The sequence below is a fragment of the Manis javanica genome, chromosome 13 (assembly GCF_040802235.1).
Source record: "Manis javanica isolate MJ-LG chromosome 13, MJ_LKY, whole genome shotgun sequence".
NCBI classification, from domain to species: Eukaryota; Metazoa; Chordata; class Mammalia; order Pholidota; family Manidae; genus Manis; species Manis javanica.
In genome coordinates, this window is record NC_133168.1 from 51,757,323 (window position 1) to 51,778,614 (window position 21,292).

At 38.7% G+C, this 21,292-nt stretch overlaps 1 long non-coding RNA gene across 1 annotated transcript; it reads right to left on the bottom strand.

Moving 5' to 3' along the window:
- Positions 1-1,409: 1,409 nt before the first annotated feature.
- LOC140845823 (uncharacterized) lies at positions 1,410-11,709 on the bottom strand. The gene is made up of 3 exons (XR_012124723.1): positions 11,573-11,709; positions 10,179-10,683; positions 1,410-1,536 (listed from the first exon to the last, which is right to left on the bottom strand). It is a non-coding gene; the product is annotated as an uncharacterized lncRNA (long non-coding RNA).
- Positions 11,710-21,292: the final 9,583 nt, after the last annotated feature.

The window sequence follows — 21,292 nt, forward strand, 5'->3', positions numbered from 1 at the left end:
TGATGAATATCCTGAAGCCATCTCAGTATTTCCAGGCTTTCATCAAAGAAGAACAGCTCCTTGAGAATTGAGATTAACAGGGAAAGGATAAAGACAGGGCTATAGGGCTCATAGGACAAAGAGTCCAAAAGTGGGAACGATAATAGCCTGAGAAATGACAAATTATTTCACACTCTTTGAAAAGCGACAGCTAGATGGGAGTGGCTGTGAGCCGTCAAGTAGAGCTGGCTTCCTCCAGCACTTTGGAGGATTCCCCCTTGCCTCCAGAAAGGGATGGGATGAGCATGATGGCTTGGCAGATGCGAGGCAGAGCATACTGGGAATCTCTTCACAGGAGGAATCTGTTCATCTTAAAAGAGGGTTCCCTCAGTCCTTAGCCTTGCTCAACGTTTCTCAATACTGAGACTGTTGAGGGAGAGATTTTTTGTTTGATAAACTTCATCTACCACTTTGTAAGCTTAAATAGACTACTAGTAAAGATTTGTCTTTATAGGCAAATAAATACACTGTACCAGTTTTAAGCAAAAAGTAAAATCTTAAGTAAAAAATAAAATCTCATAGTATTTGTAACAGTGATAGCATAATGGGGTAGGCCTCGCTGGAATGATGATGTCTTCATAGTGATAGCTCTGGTTTGAGTGTTTCTAGGTGCCAGGCCCTGGAGCAAGTAACTTATGCACATTTTCTCATTAAATCTTTGCAACCTTACACATAATCTTCACTTCCAAAGAAAAATAATACCCAAACTTACATATTCAAATGCATTTATTTCTAATTTCACTTATCCTTATATATGTATTTTAAGATAATTAATAAATATTGAATTTTTCTAGACTTTAATTTGACTGGTTTCATTGATCTACAGTTGCTAACTTACATGTCAAAACTTCTGATTTTAGTCTGTGGTTGATGGTCAAAGGAGATATTTTTCTCACTAGTTTTGGTTAGGAAAATAGCATGCTTCTGAACCTATTTGAACCCAACCCCAAGCTTCGTTACTATAAGAGTTTTGTGCTATGGCATTAAGGTGTATTGAGTCTGGCTGTGTTGAAGACATTCGTGATTCTGTGAAGAAAAGTCATTGAGGAATCATCAAATCAGTATTCTTACAATGGCAATTCAGGTTATATTTCTCTAGTTTTAGAAAGTTTTGGTGTTTATTTCCTCGGGGTTTAGTTCCTAGGAGAAAAAAACTTGCTCATTTGATTTATTACATAAGCTTTTCAAGCTCAGAGGAGTACATATCAGAATTTTTAGTTCTATTGATAAGCTACATAGGTTTCTATTTACAAAATTTTTTTATTATAAAGAGCTGTAATCTTTATGGCTTTGTTTGGATTCCTTTATATACTGTTTTGAAAAAAAGATAAACAGTGTTGCCTACTCAAGTTAACAGGAATGAACATGACTGGCTGCATTAAATCTTTGAGATCCAGCACTGCTTCCACGAGTTCTGTTTTCATCCAGTGGGTGCTCCTGAGTTTTTTCCTAGGCCAGGCCTCATGATTCATCTTTGATCCTATCCTTCTTCGGAGTCTGAGATGAAAGGACAGGATAAAATTAAGTTGCCCTCTACAATAAGAGCAGTACACCCTCCTTAAGCCCAGCATGGATGGGTATCTCCGATAAACAAAGTGACATCTGTGAGATCAGGAGCTTCCTCATCTCCTTCCCGTCTCTGTGTCATCCTAGGCTCTTTTGTTGGCTGTTTTTTACTATTTACCCCAGGAATGTTGGTGATCTCCACCCTTGCTTATTCTCCTGAACAAAATTCCCCATAACCATAGCTTCAAGGACCAGACACTGAAGACCCTCAAATCTCAATGACATTTCTCATCCTCAGGTCACATTTCCAGGTTGCCGATGGGACATCCCACTGGGTGATCTTTAAGTCAAACTCAACATATGCAGAAGTAAACTCCTCACTTTCTCTCCAGACATCTATAATTGTCCTTTCTCCTCATTTCAGTTAAGGGCCTTCAACGTCACCTACTCACAAGAAGGATTGTACGTATTACAATGCTTTTGGCTGTGAGTAATGGAAAACCTTGACTCAGCTGGCTCTAACCATGAGGAATGTATGACCTCACCAAATAAGAAGTCTAATGTTAGGGTACTTCAGGGCTGGTTAACTCGCTATTTCAATATCCTTATCAAGGACCTAGGTACTTTCATCTTTCTGTATGGCCATCCATGGCATATATACCTCTTCTGTACACTAGTTTTAAGTTGATTTCAGTTCCAGATTTCACATCCTCAAGGCAGTATCCAGGGACAGAAAAAGAGTGTTCCTCTTAACTGTGACTCTTTTTGAGATATAAGCAACTTTTTCTCCCCAGAGCTGAGTGCCTACTCTATAGTTCCAGTATGGGAAGTGAAGTCTAGAAAAAGAGAAAATAGTAGACACCTAAGTTGTCTTTATATCAGTTTTAATCTTATTTAACCATAATTCATGATTGGAGACTTCTGCTCCATCTATAATGAAGCACCTGGTAGCAGACTTAACCTCTTTCCATAAACACCTAGAAAATGCGATAAAACATGTAACATTGGTGACAGGAAATGGGCAATAAGAAGCCAGAACTGTGTGAGAGAAAAGGGAAATAAATGAGGTGAGTCCAATGCATGTCCTTGTTTTCTACCTGAAGATACTTAGCTGACCATTGGTCCGTGTAGCAGGAACCCGAACAGACACTCTACCTCTTACTGACTTGAGGAGGTAGAGACCGGAGTTCAGGGAGGAAGAGACAGCTAGAATTTGCAGAGCAGACATTAGTGACTGAGGAGAATGCTCTGCATAGAAAAAAACCCACTTTTCTGCATTGGGGTCTTTTGAGGCTGTTGCTCAATACTAACCTGTGCATGCATAGGATAAAGCTCCAGAAAAGTGGGCAGAAAATAGCCAGATGGCAGGCATGCTCTAAACCGAACAATTCCTAGAGCTCACATACAATTCATGGTTGGAGTAAATGACTGTCCATCTTTACTTCTCTGAAGTAGGCATAGCAAGTTGATCTACTCAGGCCATCAAGAATCATGTGCTGTATACCCATAGAGCATCAGTGTTGAAAACTGAATATTGTGTTGTAAGCTCTTGAAAAATGACAAGTCCCCACTGTATTTGCATTTCCCTGGCTAACATACTTGGTCCTTCCTCTCCCATTTGAGCATAAATGGAGAAAGGCAAAGACAACAAGTAAGTTGAATTTCCTGATTAGCTGAACTTCCTCAAAGGATCTAAGCAAAATGCAAATTGATGCAGTTTTGTTTGTACTGAAATCTATGTGATGCACCTTTCCAAGGTTCTCTAATCCTTGCCCATGCTGAGAACCACGTGCAGGGTCATCTAGCTAGTGAGAATAAACAACCATTCAGGGCTTTTGGCTTTCTGTGTGTGTGAGTCACGGAGGGGTGCTTGTTGGAGTGTTAAGAAAGATAAACACATGGCAGCTCTCTAAAAGCTTGTTTCTGGAAACCTAGCAGGAGGGAACAGACAGCCATTGTTCAGAGCCTGTAAAGTGTCATGAGACTGGAGTGGGAAATGCATGCTTAGGGAAGACCAGACTTTCGACAGATCAGAAATTGAAAATGCTTGTAATTAAACTGAAATTAAACCAGTGGTGACAGAGAGTTTTTTGGATGAAAAGATACAGTGGCAGGAGAGCAACAAAACGGGAGTCAAGATCAAAGAGTTGCCAAATTCAGCTGGATCAGAAATTCTCATAAGAAAACAAAACAAAACACTGAAGAAAACCTGATTTCCCCTGGGATAGACTTTGACTATGTCCATGAAAAGAAAAAAAAATTGCTAAAGCCCTTTTGCGATAAGGAATCTACAACCCTATTCCCGTATGGCAATGGCCACCTTGATAATGCAGTATAATTCAAAGAATTACCATTCTAGTCTGCCAGGGAACCCCATAATAACATCTTTCTGTGGAAGCTTGTTCCTGCCTGAGGTTTTTGGGAATCTGCACATCTGTGAAAGTGCTTCAGGAATAACCTGAATCTAGTACTGCATTTACATGCAAGTAAAAGGGTTCCTGCCCTTGGCCCTCCATTTCAAATATATTGCAAACACATGGTAAGTAAATTTAATAAAGAAACATGAGTTCTCTTATTATGGATCCAGTACTCAGCACTGAGGCAGCGCCCCCTGTAACCCTAAACATTCACACTTGTAACCAACATTGTTCAGGCTCCAGGGGAATGTTTGTGCATATCTGGTGTCCTGTGTCCCAGAAACAGCCATTATATCTGGGTCGCTGTTGAAGAGAGAAACTGCTTTGGATTAGAAGCAGAATTTGAATAGCAGAAGCCCTTAGGTAAAAGAAAAGACATTAAATAATTGATCAAATCATTCCTCTCAGATAATATGAACACATATTCATTCTTTCAGAACAAAGTGTATCCCCTTAGTGCTGAGCAACTATTTTTCTTGCTATTCTTCATGTTCTAATTCATGGTTCCAGGGATACTCTCAAACTAGCATGGTATTCATAGCAATTGTATATGGTGGTTTTTGTGGAATATTTTACAATATTAAAAAGTTCATATCACTCTTAAATGTCTATATCGATTTTCTTAGTCATCCAAATATCACTGAACCATCATCAGAACACCAAGACATGCCTGATAAAAATTAATGTGCTTGTTTTTGATAATTTGCCAATTTACAGTCTTGTCAAAACCACAGACTTATACATCTTTCCAGTTTCATCATTATGACAATTACAGATGTCAAGGTAAGAAAATAAAACATTTTTTTCATGGTGTGTCAGCTTGATCTATAACTTAAGTATTAAGATATGATATGTTGGCCTCCAATTTCACATTTAACTTGAGCCCTGCAATCCTTACTTCTGCCTATCTGACCACACTGACCCAGCAGTATCCAAGCAACTAGAGTCAGGTGACCTGGCTTACCAATAGTGACATTTCAACAAGGAAAGCTAGTGATTCTCTCAACCTAAAATTCCGAATTCACTCAGAAAAAAAATGTTACATGCCTTGGATTCTGGTGATGTCGCTTCCTTTCTAAAGATTTTCTTTTCCTGGAAATAGCAGTCCTTTTTATATTCCGCCTCTTTCAGAGTTTTGAAATTTCCATACAGTAAGTTACAATATAGAACATGTGCAGAATGAATTCTGGTCCTATGTAGAAAAGAGACTTAGGGAAATCCTCCCTTTTTAAAGGTCACTCCTTACTATCCACAACATTTTGTAATAACTGCACCCCTCAGTTAGCAGGACTCTAGAAATATTGTTTTGTGAATTGTTTATGGGGACAATAAATGAGGATGTAATTTAGTCTGTTTGCATATGTACACACACACCATACACAAACATATAATATATACATTTATAGTGAATTTACCTCTGTCAATAAACTAAGATAGAGAGGAGGGAAGTAACAAAAATGTTAGATCTATTTTTGGAGCTGATGTAGTGCTCAGGAAAACAAATTTTATAATTCTAAGGAAAAGCCATTTATTAGGGCGAGATGCACAGAGTGGAGAGAAAATAGTGGCTTGTCCTCAGGGACAAAGATGGGGCTCCACCCAGAAGGAGAGTCCAAAAGCTAAGACAGCCATAAGATGGATAGTCTGGGCCTCCTGCTACTCTTTTTCATTTTACTAATGAGATGATCCAATCTTTGGAATGAGCCATCCAACAGGGATGCCTTGGCTAACCGGGACTTAGCCGAGTTCCAGGTTCCAGGATGCATGCCTCGGCTTTCCCCTTCTCTTCCTACAAGTCCAGAACTGTTTGGACCTGTCCTGCTGCTTGATTTTAGTCTCAGTCACTTCTTAACTCATCTTGTGATAAAGACTTAGGCCTTTTCTTCTGAAGAAAAGTGAAGGAATCTTGAGTAGCACTTGGAAACCAAACTGAATAAGCCTTGCCCTTGAAACCATAACTTTGAGAATATCACTGCTCAAGATTCTGTTTATACCTAACATGCTTTGGAAACGTAAGATAAACCCTTGGAGACTAATATCTAAACTTTGAGAATATAACATGCTTTAAAAATATGTCTTTTTTTCCTGAAAGTGTTGTGTGAAACCTATTTTGTCATTAGAGTAATGAATGAAGCCTGGTTTCTGATGGATTTAGCATTAGATTTACTCCTAGATTTGCATACAAGATTTTTAAAAGTAGTTAAAGATTAATTACATTTTGAAAAAAAATTGGCAGTTTACATCATTGGGAGATAATTATAGACAACCCCCTTTAAGTGTCTTTAAGCCAGACTGCTGATTTCCAGGATGTCATCGTTTGTGTAATAAAGAATGTCATCGGCTCTGCTTCCTTGTTGTTTTCCTATTTCTTTTATTCATTTATTTCATAATGCCCTTTGGACTGAAAAACCCCACCGTAGAACTGTCAAAGTGAAAAATCATCTTTAAATAAGATATTTGTTGTTGTTATGATTTTTTTCTCTATAAAATTGGAATCATACTTAATGATGAAAAACAATGTATATTCACATTATTCCCTTCTTTCCCAGGTTTCAATACTAAGTCTCCATGTTCAATGTGTCCTGCCTCCTTGACTTTTAATCCATTGTATACAGTACTTTGTTTTCTTATTCTCTAATATACATGTCTTCCTTAAGCATTAATCTATCTGTCCCAAGCTATTTTTTTTTTCAATATGTCTTGGTTCTCACTTTCAGAGCTTTTCCATAAGGGTCCTCTGCTTTCTCTTTTCTTTTTGTTAGTGAAAATCTATGTGATTGCTCTTATATATTTGATGATTGGGCCCTTCTGCCAATTCCATCTTCCATTCCTTGCCTCTTCACTCCTACACTCAATATATTTTTACTCATAACTTGAATATGATTATCAAAGCTAATTAATCTGCTTGATCATTTGACTACTAAAAGTCTCTGGCTTGGTTCTTTTCCACATTATCCACCCCAAACCATGCCAGATTTGACAAATTGGGAGCTCTCAGCCAAAGGAAACTGTGCTCCTATATTTCCCTAACTTAAAAATCATATTAACCAAAAAGAAAATACTTTCATTTCTTTTATAATTTCACATATAGATTGACCTCAACAATATTCAAATTTTGCTTCTCATTCTCCAAAGGGTCACCTTCACTTAGAAAAACTCAGCTCTTCTCAGACCATTCCCTCCGCTAACTCCATTTGGCTTTTGGAAATGCAGTCATCTAGGCCTCTCATTCCCCTTCAGTCCTCATTCACACTGTTCCCGTTAAGAGATCTCTGATGAATTTTAATTCGGGCTCTCCTCCTTCACCCTGGGAGTGGAACTGAGAGGAAAAAATCTCCCCTGTGCTGCTTTTTTATTTGGAACATTTCTTTCTTTTCCTGAAGTTGGGCCTTACCCCAATTCACTCATTTTGCCACCACCCCTCCTTTCAGGAAGATTTTCCACGTGTCATGTCTTCAGACAGAGCAATGCCACCACTTGTCTAAGGTTTTCAACACTGCAGCTCTCAACAGTGAAAATCCCCACACGTTGAAAATGCTGTAACTTGTCTCCAGTTAGACTATCCCACAGATGCCCGGGGATACATGTCTTTTCTCTCTAATCAGATTGTAAATCCCTTCAGGATGAGAACTGAATGTGTGTCTTTGATTTCTCAAACCCATGCCATACTCCGTGGGTGATAAATCCATTGAGAGAGTTGTGACCAGCACTAAAACAAATCAAATATAAGCAAAAAGAAAATATCTCCTTGAATTACTCAGAGTAAGAATTAGTCAAGATGTGGAAATAACCAAAGTGTCCACCAATGGATAAATAAAGAAAATCAATGCATGAGAAAAGGAAATCTTGCTATTTGTGGAAACATTGGGGGATCGTGAGGGCATCATGCCAAGTGAAATAAGCTGAATAGAGAAAGACAAATACCACATGTACTCACTTATATGTGGGACCTAAAAGAAACAAAAAACAAAAAACTGAGCACTTAGACACAGAGAACAGATTCGTGGTTGCTAATGGGGTCCTGTGGATAGTGAGCAAAATGGGTGCAGGGTTCAAAATGTTCACACTTCCAGTTATAAAATAAGACACGGGGAATGTACAAAATTTAAGGTATAAAATAATATAGCATGGTGACTATAATTAATAACACTGTATTGCATATTTGAAAGTTGCTAAAAGAATAGACTTTAAAAGTTATTACAAGAAAGGAAAACAATTCTGTAACTGTGTGGTGATAGATGTTAAGTAGACCTATCGTGATCATTTCACAGTATCTACAAATATGGAAGTATGTTTACAGTATACCTGAAACCAATATAATGTTACATGTCAATTATGTCTCAATTAAAAAAAAATAAAATAAATTTAGAGATTGGGATAAAAAGAAGAATTGTTTTGGGAAACATTTCAGTGTGTACATACTGGGTCATAAAACTTTGTGAACCACTGCACTATGGGGTAAGGACACAATAGATGCTTGGTATTTGGTCAGCTAAGTTGTTAAAAGAAAAGTTGAAGAAATTTTTGGAGGAAGCCTGTCTAAAATTATGAGGCTCTTCTTGTGGCTTTAGCTCCTTGGGCCGTCAGTCTAAGTGTGGGGTCTAAGCGGTCTCAGGTTGTTTCATCAGCCTGGTTGAGCAATCTCCCTCCCTTGTTCAGAACATTTGGGTGAGCCACAAATGCCCAGAGGAAATTTATATGCTGATGTAAGCCTCAGGGTGAACACAACCCCAAAACCCTACTATGGGTTTTCTATCATGGAAACAGGAAGTTATTATTAACATAAACTGCTAAGTTCCACAACCTTCGATTTATTTCAGCAAATGTTCATGGAGTGTCTCCTCTCCGCCAGGATTATGTGGACTGAAAATACAGAGTTGAATCAGACTCAGGTTACACCTTAGAAGAGCTTATCATTTAATATTGGAGCTGATAAACTACAGCCCACAGGCCAAATCTGGCCTATAGCTTATTAGTGTAAATAGATTTTTATTGGAACTCAGCGACTCATTTGTCTCTATTTTCTATAGCTGGTTTTGTACAGCCACATATAACTATGTAGTTGCAGCCAAAACCATATGGTCCACAGAGCCTAAATATTTACTAAAAAAGTCTATGAAGAAATTGCCAGTCTCCGGTCTAGTAAAACATCAAACTATGTCTAAATAATACATTTTTCTGTGAGATTTCTATGTGTAAAAGTGACAGTTATTTCAAGATCAATGTAATATTTTTCCTATTTTTGCGACTAAATAACATAGATCACTAGTCTGATGGTGCAGCTTTAAGAGGATTTAAGATGTATCCCCTTTTGAAAAGTTGGTGATAGAAAAACATCTTACTGAAATGATATTTCATGTTTTTCTGTCTTACATATACGTAATCACTCTGCCCAGAGCATGGGTATCTGACTGCATTGCCAGTATTATCACAAAAAATTACAGAGCTAAATCAGCTGAATATTAGATCAGAGATCACCAGGGACCTGTCCATTAGCTGAGTATAGCCCATAGTCATCATATGCTTGGGTCTATAATTTTTGAGCAACATAAATTTGAGAAATTAACTTAATTTCACATTAAAATCTGGACCTTCTGATTCTCTTGAAAAATCACATTTGACATTAGGCCTCTATTCCTGGATGGCAAAAACCTTCTGGAGCTGAAATCAGCTTCTGTCTTTGGATGAGACATACACACTCCAGATTACCCCAGTCTCTACTGCTCCCAAGTATTTCTCTGGCTCAAGATTGTCAGTTGTCATTTACAACAAGGTCACACTGCTGTTTTTCTCAGTAAAGGGATTTCTCTGTAACTGCTCTATTTTCAAAGTAGAATAACAAGATTAACCAAGAAGATCATATATTAAAAATTTTTTATCTTATTTAATATGCAAACAAAGGGTATACAATCTCCAGCCACTCTATGGACTTATATTCTTTCCTAGTCCATGTAAAAAAATGGCAGTTTAATGTGTTACACCCGTAAAGAAAAGCAGAGAGCTGAAATGGATTTTATGAAATGAGCAGTGATCCCAAAGAGGTATGAACTTAGCCTAAGGACTGTTTAAGATAAACTACTGAGGTTTGGAGAGAAAAAATTAGAATTTACATATTTTATCTCTTTTTAATTTGTATTTCATATATTTTTGTAAGGTTGTGATATAGTTATAAAGCAGTGCATATCTATATGTGTACACAAACACACATACACTCACCTGGACAGCTATTCCAATGTATTTTAGTGATTGAGCCATGTGACCTAACTAGTTTGGAGGTTAAGTCTTGAAAACCTGAAAAACATTTGAAAGATCATCATATCTGAACCTTCATTTTACAAATAAAGAATCTGAAGTCCCTGGAGGTGGAATGATCCTACCAGAGGCACAGGCATGTTAGTAACAGAGGCCCACTCCCCGCTAACGCCCATTCCTGTACTCTTTCCACGATGCCACACAGCCTACTTTCGTAACGAAGTCCTGCTTGAGTAAATGCGACCAACGTGGTGATAAATAATTCCCCTGAAATAGCTGGGTGACTTGTAGGAAACTGTCAGACTTCTTCCTCCAGCGTAGCACAAATTTCAACTTGTGGTACCTAGAATAGTTTCTTTTTTGTGTGAAAAATGGCATCTGACCAATTTCCCTGCTGCCAGCAGAGGCCGCCTGCTATTGCTGCATTCACGTTGGCCCGCTCCCATTGGCCAGCATCTGCCTTCTTTTCCTGTGGAAATAAAATAAAAGAGCAGGAGAAAGGACATATTTGGTAATGTTACGCTCCTCAGCTTCCTGCTCAGGGCTGTCTCAGCTGCAAAATGTCAAGGGAAAAAATATCCCTCCAACTTGGAATGAATTCCAGACAGACCCTGATGCCTGCAAATTTATCAGAGGAAGCCAAGTCCAGAGAAGCAGAACATGAAGAAGGTTCATTATTCGACTTCAAGAGGCACTCAAATAATCAGACACTCTGGCATTCATGATTTTCCTCATTTCAGATGGGCTGTAGTTCACAAACGTTCGCCTCCCTTTAGCGCTGATTCTGAGCTTCCTTTTAAATTAAACCTCAACCGTTATAAAAAGCTTCTCACATTACTTGTAAGCCACAAGCACTGGGAAACACTGTTCGTCCCAGGCTGTTTGGGGCTGGAGGAGAGCAACTCCTTTTGATTCGTCTGGGAAGGGCAGGCCAGGAAGTCAGCCTCCCTTCACCGTGACCACCCTGCAGTCCCCGTCTGCTTATGACATCTGGCCAAGACCTCCTGCCACTCACGTTTGATAGGATGATCTCTACTAACAAGTGGTTATTTCATTCCATTGGCTTTCTTTTTCATTTGGACTTTTATTTTCACGGGGGTATAGAATAACAAGAAAGCTTATCCTGACACTCCCAGTTTGTGAATATACCAGCAGAACTGTTTGTAGCCTTTTCATGGCATTTAGCCCATTTTCTTTCTCTTGTAAGAACATTGCCACATGCTGGCAAAGAGGTAAAGAAACAGAGTTGTAATCCAAACCTCATTAAATTGCTAAATACGCATTTTCCCTTCTACTTCTTGCTCTTAATTTCGAAATGCCGTGACATTTGTTTGCACTTGGTCACCCTAAGACCTTACTTGGGTTCTCCAATAGGAACAAAGACATCCAAGTATCAGTTTTAGCAACAAGCGGAAGTGCCCACATGAGGAATGGGGTGTTCAGTCTTAACATGTGGTCTTGATGAATAAGGGTCTTTATGCTCATCCTAAACTGTCCAACATCTCAGCTCTGGTTTTGTTCCTCAACAGTCTAAGTTTTGTGCTCCTTGCATGGTGATCAGCTATTAGGTCATAAACATTGGACTGTGGCATCACTGAATGAATCAGGTGGGAGGAAGCTGGGCTGGAAATACCTGAAAACCTCTGTTGACTGGCAGATCCTTTCTTAATCATGGTCTGTGTGGGTAAAGGGGAGGCTCTGCCCAGCCCACCCGGCATTGATTCACAAACCTGGACTGCTCCTCTCTGGAGGAGGCCGGGAAAGGCCATCCTTGGGGAATACCCTCTTTCCTCTCCCAGGACACCCACACAACTAAGAGGTGGGAAATTGAACAAGGGAACTCTTTCTGGTTATTTTTTGACTGTCAGCAAAGTAAACTTTCATTTTGTTTGCAAAATCCTGTATCATTCCTTCCTAAACAGTTTATATTATTAGCAGTGTCTATGTCCCAGGACATTCATTTTTGCTAGGGTTAAGGTTCCATTTTATTGGCCTTGTCTATAAAATGGGCATCATAAGAGCTTGCCTTTTAGAAAGCAGAAGCTTGGTCAATATCATTATGCCCCCATTTACCAATTTTCCCTATCTCTTTAAAGTACCGGTTACTCCTAGAAAGAGCCCCCTTTTGCCATATTTTTAAAACACAACTTTATGAGTCCACATTTCATTTTGGAGGAATTCGCTTATTATTTCCAAATTTGAGAGTTTCAGAGAGCTCTGGGTCAAGAGCTGCTGTGCACTAAGTGGCTGTTAGGAGACTGGTCAGCAAGAGAAACGCCCTCACCTGCATCCACTCTCACGAACTCCTCAGTGTTCCTGCCAACCCGTTAGCTTTTATCAGCCAGTCCTTTTAGGCCTGAAAGAGAACATTCCATCAGATCAGTTTCTATCATTTCACTGGAATGCAGCGTAAGTCCACAGAAACTCTAGTACAAACACATTTACCATGGCTCAGATTAATAATAGATAGCCCTGGAATGGTCTGCCCAGTTGTGTGAAGGATAGAATACATGAAAGTAAGTTGAAAATCCCTTGGGCTGCTCAGACCAGACATAAGGACAAACTTCTGACATTAAGGGTACAGAAGAAGTTGTAAAGTTTGCCTCCTGGGGAGCATGTTTAAGGTTTGCCTGGAAAAGCATATTTGAATGATTAAGATGCAGTCCCAGCTGGAGAAGGGGAACAAGGTTATATGATTTCCAAGGTTTTCTTCCAGACACAAGATTCTCAAAGTTGTTGAAAAGTGACTCCGTGAATTACTCAATGCTATTAAGATTGTTATTCATGATGAGGCTACTTTTACATAACAAAGTCAGAGTCTCCTGGTTGGAAGATAACCAACCAGGGAGTTATTTATCCCATCCCTCTTGTTGCACTGACAGAAAACCTAGGCACAGAGAGGTCATTGTCCGGTAGCCAGCAGAAAAGCTGGGCCTAGAACGCAGACCCCCTTGGTCCCTGTGCTGTGTACTTTACTACACCATGTCTTTTCTAATAATATAAATCTACTTAAGATGTAGCCCCATTTTACAAAAATTTTGTTTATTTCATGAGCGGTACTGAGACAGAAACATGAGAATCTCTGGGAATTTGTCTGGCTAAATATTGCAATTTAGAAGAATAGTTTAGGCAAAGTACAAAAGAGGAAATGCTATGTAGATGAGCTCATTTCTACTCATGAAAAAAATTTAAAAATTAAACTCGAGATCCAACATTTCCCTTCACTGAGCCCAACATCAGAGAGTTTACACAGCAACTCCCCAAACAAATCTGTTTCATGTATTTCTTCACCTCAACCTCAGGAATTTCTTTGATATCTAATCTTGAGTTTATTAACTCTCCTTCGAGAAGTTCTACTTCATCTCTGTACATGCAGAATTCTACCTAATTTTACCTCTTATTTTATAATCCTGTGAATGGATAAAGCTGACTGATCTTAGAAGAAATTCACAATTTAATTCCTACGTTTAATTTTTTCTTTCTTCCTTCCTTCCTTTTTTATCCTGGAGGGTAATCTATCCATTTCACATTAGAATACATTTAAGTTGTTCCTCATGTTTTCTTCACAGAGTTGCATTTGAAAGGCTTTCTCAAGCCTCCTATCAACCAAAAGTCATGCCTCACAATCATTGCCTTATGAATGACTTTAGAAGCTCGCATTTTTAATATATGGGAAATAAAGTAATGATATTAAGTGATAAACTTCTCACCTACAGCTGATATTTATAAAACAGTATCTCTTCTTCTCTATTTTGGTCTTTTTAGATTCTTGGTTGCACATCTAACAAAGTCATAGTTTCAGTGGCCTCCCCATGCAGTCTGAGTAGGCAGTTTCTTAGTTGGTTATTCAGATCCCAAATATTTCTTTCTGTTGATCAATCAGCACCAGAAAGTCCAATTAATGGGTTCTGTTGTTCAGCTTAAAACATCGTCATGTAAAAACTGTGCCAGTTAGTATCTGGCAGTGTCAAAGTATTAACCCAATTGCACCCATGACCACATTAGCTTTATATCTTGAATCTCAGTATAGGACAATGGAGAATTATAATTTGACAGTAAACGTAAATGGTCTAGATTGATCATGCTAGAAAGGGAAGACTAGGTTGGACAATAGCAGCAGCCGATTAAGGTAAGAGTAATACAAATAGGTAATCAAATCGTGATTTTCTTTTCACCTGTTTTGGGGAGTTATATTTATATTACTCATATCTCAAGCATCCTTAATACATTTATTAACTTCTTTCTCAAAGGTTTTCACTGCTGTTAAACAATCTGAATCTTCAGATTGAGTCAGAAGTATAAGTTTATGTCATTAATTGATGGTTTACTAAACCTAGAAAGTCATTCTAGAATACATATATGTGCATTAGAGTAAGTAAAAATTTTAAAGGGCAAAACAAGAGGGCTAGTAATCATATTTTACAGTGGTTTACACATATTAGGGGAGGCAAACTAGGCATAGAATATAAAAGGAAAGGGAATTCAGGTCATTTTTTAGGTTAAGAAAAAAAATAAGTTGGGGGAATGAAAGGATTGGAAATACCGGTATAAGCTAAATGTTTAGTTTAATTCCAGAGATGGCCTTTTAAAACATAAGTTTCAACTCAGTTCCATTATGAGACCACTGTGGCCTTACTTTCATTGTTCTTCTCAGGTAAAGCAACAAATTGTATTTCAGTATATCAGCATTGTTATTCTTGTGTGTGTGTATGTGTGTGTCTTCAAGTTGATTTTGGAAGACACAGATAAACCCTGACCTCTACATTACATTTCTGATGTTCACTTGATAAAAAATGATAATTGGCAGCTATAATTGGCCATTTATATCTAGCAGATCAGAGAAATTCTAGTGATATGCAACCACTGTTTTCCAGAAAGTAATTTTTGCGAGGAAGGTTTCCTTTGGAGGACAAAATCTTTCTAGAGATTGAAATTCAGAATTTGGTTAAACCCTGGCAATTTCACTGTGGAGTGGGATCAAGAACAGAGTGGTCAGTTGGTGTTGTTCAGAAAAATGCTGCCACTGTTTTTCTTTACCAGTATAGAAAGCTGGATTCCATCTCTGTAGGTCATCAGGAAAATAGTAACAGGAGTTCAAACAGTTAAGTTTTACTTCTAAATAAGAGGGTTTGTACAATAATAGTTTTAATGATTATTTTGAAATCAAAATCTGAACACATATAATAAAGCATCCACTGAAGAAACATGTATACATTGCTTATGAATTAGTGCTTCATTCATTCAACAAATTCAAACAAAAATACATTCATTCAAACAAATTTATAATGATGCTGGTACAATAAATTATATTATTAGTCAGGGTTCTCCAGAGAAACAGAGCTACGAGGATGTGTGTATATTTTGTAACATAAATACATAAAGAGAGAGATTTATTTTGATGAATTGATTCATGTGATTGCAGAATTGTGGCATGTCCAAAATCTGCAGGGTAGTCCTGCTGGCTAGAGACCCAGGGAAGAGTTACAGTTTGAGTCTGAAGGCAGTCACTGACTTACCTCTTGCTTGGGTAGTTCAGTCTTTCTCAATTAAGGCTTTCAATCGACTGAATGAGGTCCACCCACATTACAAAGGATAATTTTCTGTATTCAAAGACTCCTGACTTAAACATTAATCTCATTTTTTTATGCATCTTCACAAAACACCTAGTATAATGTTAGACCAAACATCAGAGTACCACGACCTAGCCAAGTAGACACATAAAATTAGCTATCACATAAGTGCTAGGCACCAGTCTAACACTATGGAAATAGCTATTATATGGGGAGCTTACATTCTAGTAGCATTTCCAAGTGTGAGACATGTTGCTATAGACTTCTCAAAAAAAATACTTGAACTTAAATTCAGTTGGTGACAGTTTTACCCTCAACCTCTGACGATGCTCAAGATGATAGTCATAATGATGATGAGGATAATTTAGCACCTGCCCATGAATACCTAGCCTGAGAAACCCTGTGAAAACTAGTAATTGTAACAAGAGTTAGGCTGTTGCCATTGATGGCAATGCTAGGATCATGTATCTTTCTGAAGAATAAGGCCTCCTTTTCTTTATCCTGCTAAAACTAGAGAAGAAGAGACTATGATCATATGACCCTCGTCCTGACACTATTATTAGAAAATTATGCAGTACGTCTGAGCAGAATCAGACTATGAGTGAGACTCATGATAAAATAGCGGACTGGCTGTAATAGCAAAGATACACAGGACAGAAATTTTATGCCTTGCTATTTGTTAATCTGCAAGAGAAATATCTGAAAGCCTGAAGTATATTTTACACATAATTTGGCTGCACTTAGAGGAAAATCTTGGATTGACCTGAGCTTTCCAATATTTATCAAAGAACCTTCCTATATTCATTGGTGAAGCACAGAAATGTTCCATCTACTTTTCACTTTATTATTTTATTTTATTTTTTCTTGCCTACAGTTTGTTTTTTTTTTTACTTCATTACACCTGTTTTCAAGTGCTAAGTGAAATCATTATTTATCCTTTGGAGAAAAATGACAAGACTGACAGTCATGGAATCTTCCTCTGGTTATGGGAGCAGAAATAGCTCTTAAAATAAATCACGGCCACACACAGGCAGTTTCTTCATGAGGCAAAATGCTTTCCCAAGATAGGCCCTACCCGATCCCTCTGGGGTGAGCAGGACTTAGGCTGCCATCCTATTTGGGGGCCTATAATTATAGTACAAAAATGAAGGTGCATCTATGAAAGCAACCTTTGTGCAGATCTCTCTCAAAGACGCACGTTCTTTTCCAATTACCTTAATTGGGGGAGTAGAGTAGAAAGAGTCCTAGAATGTCTCTGGAAAGAAACATGGAAGATCTGGTAACATTGCTTTCTCTGGGGTGGGGAGCTAGGAACTCTGGTTAAGGACAGGGCACATGCATACTTCCGGTGTACACTCCTTTATACTATTGAAAATTTGAAAATTTACCCCATCTGTATATATATGTATATATTATTACCTCCTTAAAATTACCTACCTCTCTGATTAGTTACATAACTAAATTAATAAAATATAATAATAATAAAAAGAAAAGCCAAGTAACTGGAAACACTGGGATATTCTTCCGTTACTGTTTAGCTAACTGCTCAGTTTAACTCTTAAATCAGTTATTTCCTCCTTTTTTTTACCCTCCCACCCCCAGAGAAACTGTACCTAAGTAACACTGACTTCTTTGTTCTTCCTTAAACATGCCAGGCACATTCCTGCCTCTGGTTCTTTGCAAAAACTATTTCCAAAGCCTGGAGAATGCTCATCTTCCCAATCTGCGTGGCTCACTCCTTGCCTATTTTAAGTCTTGACTCAAATATCACTTTCTCAATAGACCTACCTTGACCACCCTGTACAGTTATGAGCTTATACCCCCAGAATTCCTCATCCACTTTATTTTCCATAGTTACTGTCTACTTTTAAAGTACTGCAATGTATTTATTTAACATCTTTATTGTCTGTATCACAACAGACATGAGGGCTGGGATTTGTCCATTTTGTTCACTGCCATTTTTCTAGCATCAGCATCCTGCCTGGCAATCTTAGGTTGTACTGAAAAAGTTGCTAAATAAGTATGAGAGAAAATTAATGAGTTTTGCTTTCCAAATTTATTATGCATGTGTCTTGCCTGAGGGTTTCAGCCCCGGGCAAGTTCACTATGGATTCAGTGAGATTGAGGAATGACAATGGAACGTTCTTGGGGTAAAAGGGCTTATACCCGGCTTTATTCTCTAGGCATAGGTTGAGCACTAGAATCCAGTCTACATCCAACAGTCTGCAGGTCTGTAATCCTCCTTTGTCTCTGCTTCCACCCAGAGCACTGGGCAGAGCTCTTTACATAGTGACTCAGTCAATAATAGCTTATTGCCTAACCGGTGTGGAAGAAATACCCTAGCAGTAGGCCAATTACATCATCAAGTAGTTTAGGGTCAGGTGAGGGTCCTGGCCATAGGAATTTCCCTTTTCCCCTCAGCGTGATTGAATATTATTGATTTGAGACTGACACACGTAGTTTTTAATTTTATTAATGGTTACTGTTAATTTTTTCAAAAATATTATTTAAACTGTTAATTTATCTTGAAAATAAATTCAAAAATAACCTACTCTCATTACTGTAAGGTAAAGTATACTTTTTCTTCTGTTATTTCACAACTTTTGCCTAGACACTATCCTCATCTATGTTAACAGTACTTTACAATATAAGTTATTGTTATTAAAATATTATTTCATGTTTATAGATTTTTACCTTCTGAGAATGTTTTGACCACAAGCATTCTTTTTTGAGCAAATTTACCATAATTGTTTAGATTTACCTATGTTCACAAGCTTTCAACATTCAACACCTCGAATAGACAGGCTCAGTCAACTCTAGACTAGTCAAGTTGTTATTTCAACCAGAAGATTTAATGTAGGGAATTAAGCACTGAAAAGATCCACTGGAGGCCTGAGGGCTAGAGCAAGCCTCTATTATCTCTGGGGCAACCAGGAAGTTGCAAGAATCGCAAGAAACCATCCCGTTGCCCTTGCTCTCTGCAGCAGCTGACGGCACTGGGGCAAGTGATTTGCAAGAGATTTCCCAGGAACTGCTGTGAGACCCTTGAATGCAGTCGGTTCCAGTCCCCACATGTCCTACCTTTACCTCTGCTAGAGAAACAATAACGGCTGCTGCATCTCCCCTTTCTGTGGAATTAATCTTTTCCTTTGTGCTGTGAGATGTTAATGGGCAAAGGATTGCAGTTATCAACCCTTAAAGGTCCCTCAAAAAATAGATGTCCATAAGCCTCAAACCTAAAAGAAGTAGAAAGAAAAGGGAAACCATATTGAATTCCTTATCAGAATTTCATCCTGATCCTTCTTAAGCCCATCCTAACTTTTCTAGCTTTTGAGATGAGGGTGTTTGCTAGTTTATTTGGGGGGGTAGGGTCATTTGCTAACTTCTACCTTGTCTTGCCAATGGGTTTCAGCCCCTGGCAAGTTCGCTATGGATTCAGTGTGACCAAAGAAATTGACAGCAAAATGTTCTTTGGGTGAAAGGGTTATACCCAACTTTATTTCCAGGTGGCAGGTCAGTCACTAGAATCCCGTTCACTCAGAGAGAGTCTGTGTGCAGCAAGCCAGTCTCTGCTTCTGGGCCCCTCTGTCCGCACAGCAGTCCTCCGGGCCTCTCTGCACAATTGTCCCACACAGCCATCCTCTGGGCCTCTGTCCTCAGCACTGCCACCACTCCAGCCTCTGCTCTGCTCTCCTGCAGCCTTGCAGCCCTGCGACCGTGTCTCGCACAGAGCACTGGGCAGAGCTCTTTTTATATAGTCAACAGCCATGTATTGCTCACAGGTGTGCAGTGAGCTAGTCAACCAGGGCCAGGTGAGAATCCTGGCCACAGGAACTCCCATTTTATCCATATACCTATATTACATTCTGTAGGTAAACTCCAGTGATGAAGACAACATATTCTTGTCCCTCTTCATTGATAATATGATGGTATATGCTGTTTATATCTACTGTCAGGACAGGAAATATCAAGATGGGAAATCCCAAAGTACTGTACATAAGCTACATAATAGGCCTGTACAACAGTTTAAAAATATTAGCAACCATTGTTATTTTAAATTAATAATCACTCATTATTTGCTTATACATCCATTCCTTACCATTGTTACCTTGTCTGTAAAATGAAAATTTGATAGTACTTCTTTCATAGAATTGTTATGAAGATTTAATGAGACAGAGTTTGGAACAATGCGCAGGCCACTGCAATGCATAATAAAAGATAGCTGTTATTTTCATCATCACCATCATTGTATCATTGTCACTACTCTTTTCCAGAAAAATCGACAGGTTAATGTATTGGACCATTATGTTGGACTTAATTCTTCATTGCTCTATCTACACCTTTGCCATGGTCTCTTCATGTGCAGAATTTGGTTCTTCCCTGCCTAAATTTGAACTTGGCCATATGACTTATTTTGGTCAATAGCAGGTGAGCAGAAGTGACATTTTGCCAGTTCTAAGCTTAGGCACTGAAGACCCTGTGCTTCCACTTGTACCCTTACACTCCCGCCTTTGCTGTGAGAAGAGTTTCCTTCCAGGTTGCTCCTGTCCCTTCAGCCTGGGCCCAGAGCTGCCTCAGTCAACCCACAGAATAGCTGTAGGAAAAAGGGCCATGCAGCCAGGCTCCGCCTAGATCACCTTAGCCCATCCTTCCCACACAGGGGTAAGCAGTAATAAATGACTGCTAATTAGAGCCCCTGAGTTTTGGCGGGGGTTGGTGTGCAGCAGTAGTGAACTAATACATTTCCTCTTAGATGTACCTACATGGAAGTCCTACCAGTGACAGGGCCAAGTGGTGACACCTACTCTCCGGCAGAATTATATTATGTCTTGCCCAAATGCTGGCCCTGGCTCTCTGTGAACAGTGCCCGGAGCAGTGCTGCAGGGACTCAGTGAGTGTGGGAAGAGGTAAGAATTGGTGCCAGGTTCTGCCTTCTGTGTGTTTGCCACTTTCCACAGTCTGCCAGCTGGAGCAGCTGTACCCTTTGGACAAATAGTATGATATCCTGGGCATTAGCCTAAACAGTACCACACATGCAAAGAGCCACAGCTGCTATTTGTTGTGCTTCTTGCTGTTTTTGGCTCTGTTGCAATGCCTGGAGGTGGCATAGATTTCTGCACATGAAGTAAGTCTTTCCAAGATTCATAGATGGAAGTTTGATCAGTGCAGCCACTAATGATGATAAATAGGCTAGGATCACTGTGGATACTTTGATATTTTTTCTCAGAGTAAGAATTGTGCTAATGAATTCATCACATAAAATTATGATATAGCATCAAATAGTTTGTCCTTCCAGGAAAAATGAAAGTCTCACCCATATTGTTAATATTTTTACATTTTTTAGAAGTAGGGAACATTTATTCTTTGCTTTGCATACTAATATCCATACCAGCATATATGTAGATAAGTGCCATGAGTCAATCATTCAATAAATCGAATTTATAATTAGTTTCCATTTCTAAGTAAAAGGGAGATTTGTTCTGCATGTGTTGCCTGAAATAATTGAAA